We start from the raw sequence: 8,873 nt of genomic DNA, 5'->3' as shown, positions 1-8,873 counted from the left end.
ATCCAAATTTGTTACGTAATGTGTTTTGAATATAAACAGTCGAGGAAAAAATTTGAAATAGATGCATGAATTAAACGTTAATTTATAAATTAATAATTGACTAAAATTTCTTAGGGGTAACATTTATTTTAAAGAAAAATAATTTGACAATAAATAGTAAATTCAAATAAAATATATTTGAAAGTAAACGAGGAATTCAGATATAAAGAATTTCACGAGATATTGAATTTTGTTTCTTTAGACGATTTCTAAATTCTAATTCTATTTGAAATCAGAAAAATAAATAAATTAAATTTAAAAAAAACTTAATGTATTCTAATTATTAACTTTTTCTTCCTTTCCTGTTTGACACAACGTGTTTTAAGAAAATTGATTTTGAATTAGTTCATTATGTACAAACTTTGTTAAGGATATCACTGCTTTACCTCTAAGGGCCGAAACGTATGATGACAGTCCAGTCCTACAAGATCTGAGGCTAGGGCCCTAGGTTTTGACACCTACCTATCTCCTTAATTTTTCATAATCTGTTTTTCATCTAATAAAAAAAAAACTGATGTTGATGCCACCTGACTTCCTTATACATACGGCTTGTTAAGTTGCACACTTTTTTTACTGCACTTTGTTTAAATTTTTTTCCTTGAATTGTTCTAGCTTAATTAACAGATTCCTCAAGGTAATTTGAACATGATGTCAAAAACTGCAAATTTTGAAATTAAGTATCCCAGTCAATTTTTGTCGTAGGGGAGTCAAATCACTAATAATTTTATTTTTTCATAACGAGTATTAAAATTTCTCAAAAATTATGTACAGGAACTGGGAGATTTCATTAAAAGTTAGATTTCGTTATTTGAATAAAATTAATTTATTTTTAAATTCGAAATTTCCAGCATATGAATGTTCTCCTGATTGAAACCAGTTCTGTGCCTAGAAGTATATGATTACGACCTACGTTTGCGAAAATTAAGACCAGGTAAAGCCTATTAAGCCGGGTAAGAATAATATATATATACACTTTTGGTATTGCTGATTGCAAAAAAAAGAGAGATAAAAAAGTTCTTCGTCTAATTGTTTTTGAGTTACGCAAGATACGTTTCGTACAAATATGCCTTTTGTGAAAAAATTTGAAAAAAAAAAATGTCTTTTGTGTCCGCATGTGCGGAAGTCCCCAACATAGTCAAAATGGATTCGAGAACGGTTAAAATGGATATTTCTGTTGAAATATGACACTCTAAGCTTTTCGCGATTACAATGCTTCCATTACGTAGTACAAGAAAATAACAAGAAAACTGGACATTAATGTCTCTAAAATAAATATAGATCTAGGATCACAGATCACCTGAATCAGGTCTTGCTGGCACCGTAAAAATTTTATAAATAAAATTCTTATGGTTTCAGCAAGAGTGGAATATGCTGAATAGCCCATAGAATAATATTCCAAGTTTATTAAACTGATGGATTCTGTTTGTTTCCTTAATTAAAAGAACAATGTACATTTTTGAAGGTGTTTCACCATGGGAAAAAAAGAAATTTCATAAAATAAGACTTAACATACATGTATGGGCTTCATATGCTGTGCTATAACCTTTTAAATAACCAACGACTTCAAGAAAGATCATTAAATGTTCTAACTAATTTAATATTTGGGTCAAAAATAATTTTTTTTTTTTTTTTTTTTTTTTCAATTAGAAGCAATATCACGTAACTTGAAATATATGAATATTTGTGATGTAAAAATGCAAATCGAAAGTGACATAGTATCCCTTGGGGTTTTGACATCTTATTCAGGAAATGCTTATTTAAGTTTCCAAAATGTATAGAATCATCAGTGTTCGTAATTAATTTTAGTTAAACAAGAGTAAACATACACATGTGCAAGAAAAATATTGCCGAAAACATGAGAAGAAATATTGCGTACACATTCTTGCTGATACATTTCCCGCAAAAGTCATTCAAAATGGAATATGCAATGAGACTGAGCTCTATTTAATTTATTTGAAATTAATTCTTTATCCACCAGCTGGTAAAAAAGTAACATTAGAGTGTTAAAACATTTGCTGTTATATTTTCTATATTTATGAGCATGCAGTTTTACAAATATTGCATACGATATTATTTCATGCATGCACTAACTCTACAAAAGTTCACCTATTTAAAAATTAGGATGTTTTCTTTCTCATCTCTTCTAAGATTTAAAACAATTTAACAATTTTTTCGTATAAATATGATGGTACTTTAATTCGGAGTCAAGAAGCATTAGAAAAGCTGTCGGAGTTAATTGTTTATTTCACATTAAAAAAGGAAAGGAACATAAAATTACAAAAAGCATTACTAACTAGAAAAAGAGGCAAATGTTTTGCAAAAAATGCATGTATTCTTTATATTTATACCTTTTAAAGAGAGCTGTAATGGTATAAAAAGTAGTCTATGTTATAACAAAATAAACACACCATTTCATATCGTTATAAAATATGACGCTAGAACGAGCAAGGAAGTGCAAGATTAGCTAAAAAGCACAAAGCTTCTGTTAATTATTAAAGCCACTTCTTTTTTCAAGGCCTTCAAAAAATAGGCAAACAAACTACGTTAATTAATTTTTAATTTAAAAGATTTTTTCCCTTGTTTCCGCCTGTAAAACTTTTAATCCGTATGAAGCTAAAAACACTTTTTTAAATCATTCTTACAACTCTGAAACTGACATTTGTCTCTCGCAAACTGTCTAGTCAATATAGTGTGAGATATGGACACTTTTGGGTATTTTTTTAAATAAGACTCGTTATTTGAAATTGAAAACGTTTTTTCTTTACAAATCCTGAATGAAAGCCGAATTAGGAGCTTTTATTAAACTCCGAAATTTATTTTCCTCCAACATTTCAAGTCAAAATGTGCGAACGAGCTGGAAGCAAATTAGATCACAGGACTTTAATTTGACGAAGAATAATTAGTTTCTAAACTAGCGTTTAATTAAATCTAAGGCATTTTTACGTGCCCTAAAGTTAATTGTCTGCATTTTTATGAAGGAGTTACAAAAGTTCATGACGTAATTTACTAATAGAGTTTTTATATAACTTCAGATAACTGGGATTAGACATTTTTTCCATTCCTAAGCGTTGTCGTAACTTAGAATACCATTAAAAGCTTGCAGCATTTAAATAAATATATTAGGTTATGAATGATGAGCAATTCCATAGTATATCTTCAGAAAAATCTCAACAAATGTATCGAAATCTCTGATTATTTTAAATTATGGGGAAAACTGAAGGCATTTCTTTTCATGTCAGCATGAAGTAGCTATTCGGATTTCACCGAAAAAGAGGTATTATTTCTCACTGCAATGTCTGTTTATTTTGTCGAACAGAAAAGTTAATCTGTTTGCTTTCAATACATTCAAAATGCACCTCAATTATTTAATGTTTTTTTCTCCCAAAGGTAATACTTGTATTGACGCTTCATGAATACTCATTTAAACTGAATGAATACTCATTTTGATGTATGCAAGTTTGATCTTTGACTCCACGCTAAAACTACGAATTTGTAAATTCCGAGAGTAGAGAAATAAAAAGCATGAAACGTGTTCAAAGTTTTGGCATGGATTGCAGGAGAAAAAAATAAAGGTATATTCTGAATATTTCTCATTAAATTCCAACGCCCTGAAAAATGGGTTTACTACTTCTATTACAAAATTTAAATAAATTAGAAATACGTACAACCATTTGAAAATATGTAAAAAGAACAAACATTAAATTAAAAAAATATCTGAAAGCTTTCATATTTTATATTACGCTCAAGGGGGCTTTTAATTTTGTGTGTTACCTTTAATTATTAAATATCATGTTCTTCGCACTTAAACCATAAAATTCAATCTAACAGCACTATCGCAAAATATATAAAAAGCATATCTTTAGAATTTTCGATGCACAGTCTCGTTCTCAAGAGATAAAAATGTTCTTTTTTCTCGTAGTGTTGCCTTTGCTCGCTATGCAGATTCTTCATTATTTAATTTCTTTAAATATAATACAAGGCTCTAATATTTTGTGGCAACAATTTAAAAAGTGATTCGCCGTTTATAGTGAATCAACGCCAAATGCGAAAACGAAATTAATAGCCATTCCGTGCTAATTGCCTCTTTGGGCTAAAAATGCAAATATTTTCTCAAACAAAAATATCTACTGTTGTTAGTTCATAAACTTATATATTTATTGTTACGTTACATTAAAATACTAACGAAACTAATATCCATTTCATAAGCTACAGAACTTCTTTCTGCATTTCGTTTCTTAGTATAAAAAGAGAAATGTTGAAATAATATTAAAATGGATATTGCTATTGGAAACGAGTAGAAAGTTGTATAATGACTTTGTAGTCCACACTTTGCTACAGATTCGTCATCGTGAACTTCACATCTTATTTTTATAGCTTATAGTAACGTAAAAAGTAGCAGAGTTTGAAATTTTGCAATCAGTCTATTATAGGATGTTAAAAAAAATTATTATATTTATAACATACACGGTATAAAATAAGAATTGGTACAAAATGTTGTCAAGAAATCTTCTGAAATTACTTTTATAAGATTATCCAGAAAATCCTTTTGTGATATAGAAAAGAAAGATTAAAAGAAAGATTTTATTTCATACTCGATTGTCAAAAAATTCTATTAGATTTAAATTTACTTTAATGATTCTGAAAGCAACAACATCTCTCCGAGAAGTAATGAACTTTCCTCTTCAATAACCTGTTATTAACCTGTTCCTGTTCAGTAACCTCTAAAGTTATACAACTTAATAAAATAATGTTAATTTCTGAACTTGAAGGTAATTTTGCTTTCGAGTAAATGTTCTTTATAGAATCATTTGCAATCCTTTGTCAAACAATTAAGTTTTTTGCTTTTAAAAATGGCAGAGGCTTAGATTCATCATGCAGAAATTCCGATTGTCTAAGTGTATTGTCATATAGCGGAGTTTCATGGGGAATTCACCTCGAAATACACACTTTTGACTAATTCTTTGGGCGCTGCTTCGTGGAAGGTTTGATACATTACTTTTAATAAGTTGACCGTCACGCGAGTTTGTAAGAAAATCACCTTTAGGCTACGACGGCTGCTATACCACGTGTCAAGTGTTTCCGATCGTAGGAGTTTAGAACGTCAGGAACGAAACATTTTAAGACATGCATTCAGTTTAATATATTTCAAGAACGAAGTATCTAAAAAAGAGTGAGATTCGAAAATAATTTCTATTTTTTTAAATATCTTTTCTGTAGTGACAAATAGTTGAAATTATTTTGTGTTAAAAGCGCTGCCCCAACTTTTTGCGGCGTCTAAAAGAAAAGTGAAAAAGTAATTTTTAAGTGAATCACATAGTAATGAAGAAGAAACCTGTTCGAGGCTTACGAAAATTCGAATAGTAGCAATGGCAAACAGTTGGGAATTTTCAGGAAGATAATTATAAATAAAATTATATCTTCAGATTCTATTTCGAATACTGATAAATGCAGTGATAATAAATGTGATATAGTTACTACTGATCATACGTTGTAAGAATTGGTTATTTAGGTTCATAAAGAAAATTGATACCGAAGAAAGCACAATTCAGTTTTGGGAACAGATTGAATTGTAGCTTTCGGCAGTTTCGTTTTCTTCTTTCAACAATCAAAAATCATTTTTTAAAATACTTACTTTACCTCGTATGTACTCAAAGAACTCTCACCTGAAAATGGATGACGCGGCCTGATCAGAATTTTTGCCGCCACTCGAATTCGGATAATGCAACAAATTAAATTCCTTTTATTAAGATATGAATTAACCTCCATTCATAAACTGATTAATGGAAAATTCAAAAGGGTATACAAAACTTTGAAACTATATTGTATTTTCTCTTTAAAATTGAAAAGTATTATTATTGTGTAATTGTTTGCACAGGAGAAGCAGCATTTCAATAGTGGAATGTAAATCCGAGTTCGGATGCAAAACGCGATTTCTTGCCTTTCGCGTGTGGTTAATGAATGTTCCATTCCACAAAAATTTTTCCTCACTTCTTGTTATATTTATAAAGTAAACATCTGCGTTAAAAGTGTAGCAATTTATAACAATAGCTTACTACAACGTAAAGAATAAACTACGTAACAGCATAACAAATATAAATGATTATTATGTAACAAATGTCCAAAATTTCGAAAGAAAAGTAAATTTAAGAGACATTTTAAGACGGTATATCCTAAGTTTAATTAATCCTGAACTTCGAAGAAATAAAATTTTATGATTGATTTCGAAGCAATAATCTACTTTTATCAAACCTTTAGAAACACCAAAGGCAGCAACATTCAAATCGATTAAAGTTTCGCATGTATTTCTCAGAACAAAAATCCATATACGGATGAAACAATAATAAAAGAGTTCATGCTAGAACATGCAGATGTACGTTTTTTGCAGATTTTAAAAATAAAAAAGAAATTTCGGCCATATATGCCAGGCAGTTATCGACTAGAACTATTACAAGAAGATCTAAAACAATCGAAGTCCACTTAGAATCCCAGTTGATAAGGGACACGAATAAATGTTCCTTTTTTCCCTTACAGCTGGATGAATTGAAATATTTTACAGATACAGTGCAATTGGCAATATGTATCAAGGTGGGCTTTGACGATTTTACCATAAAAGAAGAGTTTCTAAAACTCCTGTGCTTGAGGAGTGCACATGAGGAAAGGATTCATTTTGTGCAATAAAAATGTTTTTAATTGACTCTAAATACCGATTGAGCAATTATCTTCAGCAACAACTGATGGTGCGAACGTCATGACAGGGAAGAATATTGGATTCATTGCTTTATGGCAACAAGATCCTTTTTCTCTAAAACGTATTGCATATCACTGCATTATATACCAGCAATCACTGAAATCCAAGACGTAATCGTTGTTGTTACAAAAACAATCAGTTCAATAATGAAGACAAGTGGAGCACAACATAGACTGAAACTGTTTTTGGAAAATAACGAAAATACTTTTTCATTTTCTTTTGCATACTGCTGGTCGTTAGCTGAACAAGGAAAACCTTCTCGAAGGATTTATCAATTTGTTACTACAAATAAAAGAGTTTAACATCCCAAGGAAAAACCTACTAACAGATGGAAGAAAAAAAAACTGTTTAAGAAATTTGGCTTTTTTGAACGATTTAACATATGATCAGCGTTATTAATAGCTTAAAGTCAATGTTAAAATTCTATAGATCTCATTCTTAAGATCTCATTTTCAAGCATTATGTACAGCTTTAGAGAATGGTGGATGTGGCGCTAAACCGATTAACCACAATGGTAGAGGAATGGTGCCCACGTTCCCCGTCACTCACTCACTCAGTCTCTCTCCGTACGCGTAATGGCAAACCGCACATTGAGTTGATCAATGTTAACGAATTTCGCTTACTGCGCATGCTCAATGGTGTACCGTTGGCGTGGGAGGAATTACTTGCAACTAAGGCAGAAGTAACCCTACACAAGCCTGTTAGTCATGTTGGTTTTATTGTTTACAATTACAATGCTACAAAAACTTGTGTGTGGTTATTGCATGTGTTTCTATTTCATTTCATTTTGGTTTATTTTATTCATAAACATTATATTTAATATCAGTTACTTGACTTTAATTCAGTAATTTAAACTGGATTTATTCCTTAATTTGTTAAAGTATATACGAATGGACGTATGGTAAATACTCAGTTGCTTTTATTCCTCAGAAGTATAATAAATAAGTAATCAGCTGATTCATCTTGTAATGTTTCCTGTTTTGTAATCCTTCTTACACGAAAATTTACGTAGTTTACAATCGATATTTACATTCTAAGTAATGAAGCAATTTACAACAAGTTTTAAAAACCCGAACTGTTTGCGCCCACTTAACACAATATCAATCATATACCGTATTTGTCTTCTTTTAAAATTGCGCCAAATTCTGTTCTGGGCATGCGCAGTAAGCGAAATTCGTTTAACATTGATCAACTCAATGTGCGGTTTGCCATTACGCTCTCCGTACAACGTGCAACGTGAATACAAGCCAGCGTACCTTAGTAAGATCTTATCAAAGTTAGAAATATCGACCTTCTGTTCTTTGCCGCAATCAAAACAAAAATAAACGACCGATGCTATTCGCATCAGTGGTGCGATTAGCCGCTTGAGCTATTCGCACCAACATTAACCACACATGCGCACTGAGTTCTCGGATCGTCATTTGAACCCAATCATTTAGAGACTTTCAAAAGATTAGAAAGGAAAATGGATTCATTTTTTTGTATATATAAAAAGAAGGAACACATTTCTCTTTATTAAAGTATATATAAGAAAGTGCAGATTTTTATGTTTACAATGTTTATCGTTTTCCTGAACGGTTGGAATAGTTTAAATGACTGGTTTTTTTTTTGGGGGGGGACAAAATCTTGTTTACATTTTTTGTACTTCTTAGAATACATTTAGCTTCAAAGATAAGTTTTGCACAGTCAAGACTTTAATTCATTCGTCTTTGAAAATTTTCGTCTCAGAAAAGATAATAAAAATTAGACAGAGGTTTTCTGTCTAGAAAATTTAGACATGAAATAAGTTAAAGGCGATTATATCAACTATTAAATGAATAATTAATCATATAATACTGGTTATTAACAATTATGTATTGCTGTTTATTTTTTTATAGAAATACTTGGCAATTTCAGGACACAAAAAAGTATTTCAAAGAACATTGAAATATTAGTACAAACACATTAATAAATTAAATTAAAAAAGTAATGGGATGTAATTTAAAAGACAAAAATAATTTAATGTAAGAGATTTAGATTTAAAAATTTGCACACGTATATGATTTATCAGAATTTATAAGGTTTTATTTCATAAATAACTCTGATT

This window comes from Stegodyphus dumicola, chromosome 5, assembly GCF_044657685.1.
Source record: "Stegodyphus dumicola isolate Sdum_Otavi_A_Nest chromosome 5, ASM4465768v1".
NCBI classification, from domain to species: domain Eukaryota; kingdom Metazoa; phylum Arthropoda; class Arachnida; order Araneae; family Eresidae; genus Stegodyphus; species Stegodyphus dumicola.
The sequence above is the reverse complement of the archived record's forward strand: the minus strand, read 5'-3'. Positions refer to the sequence as shown.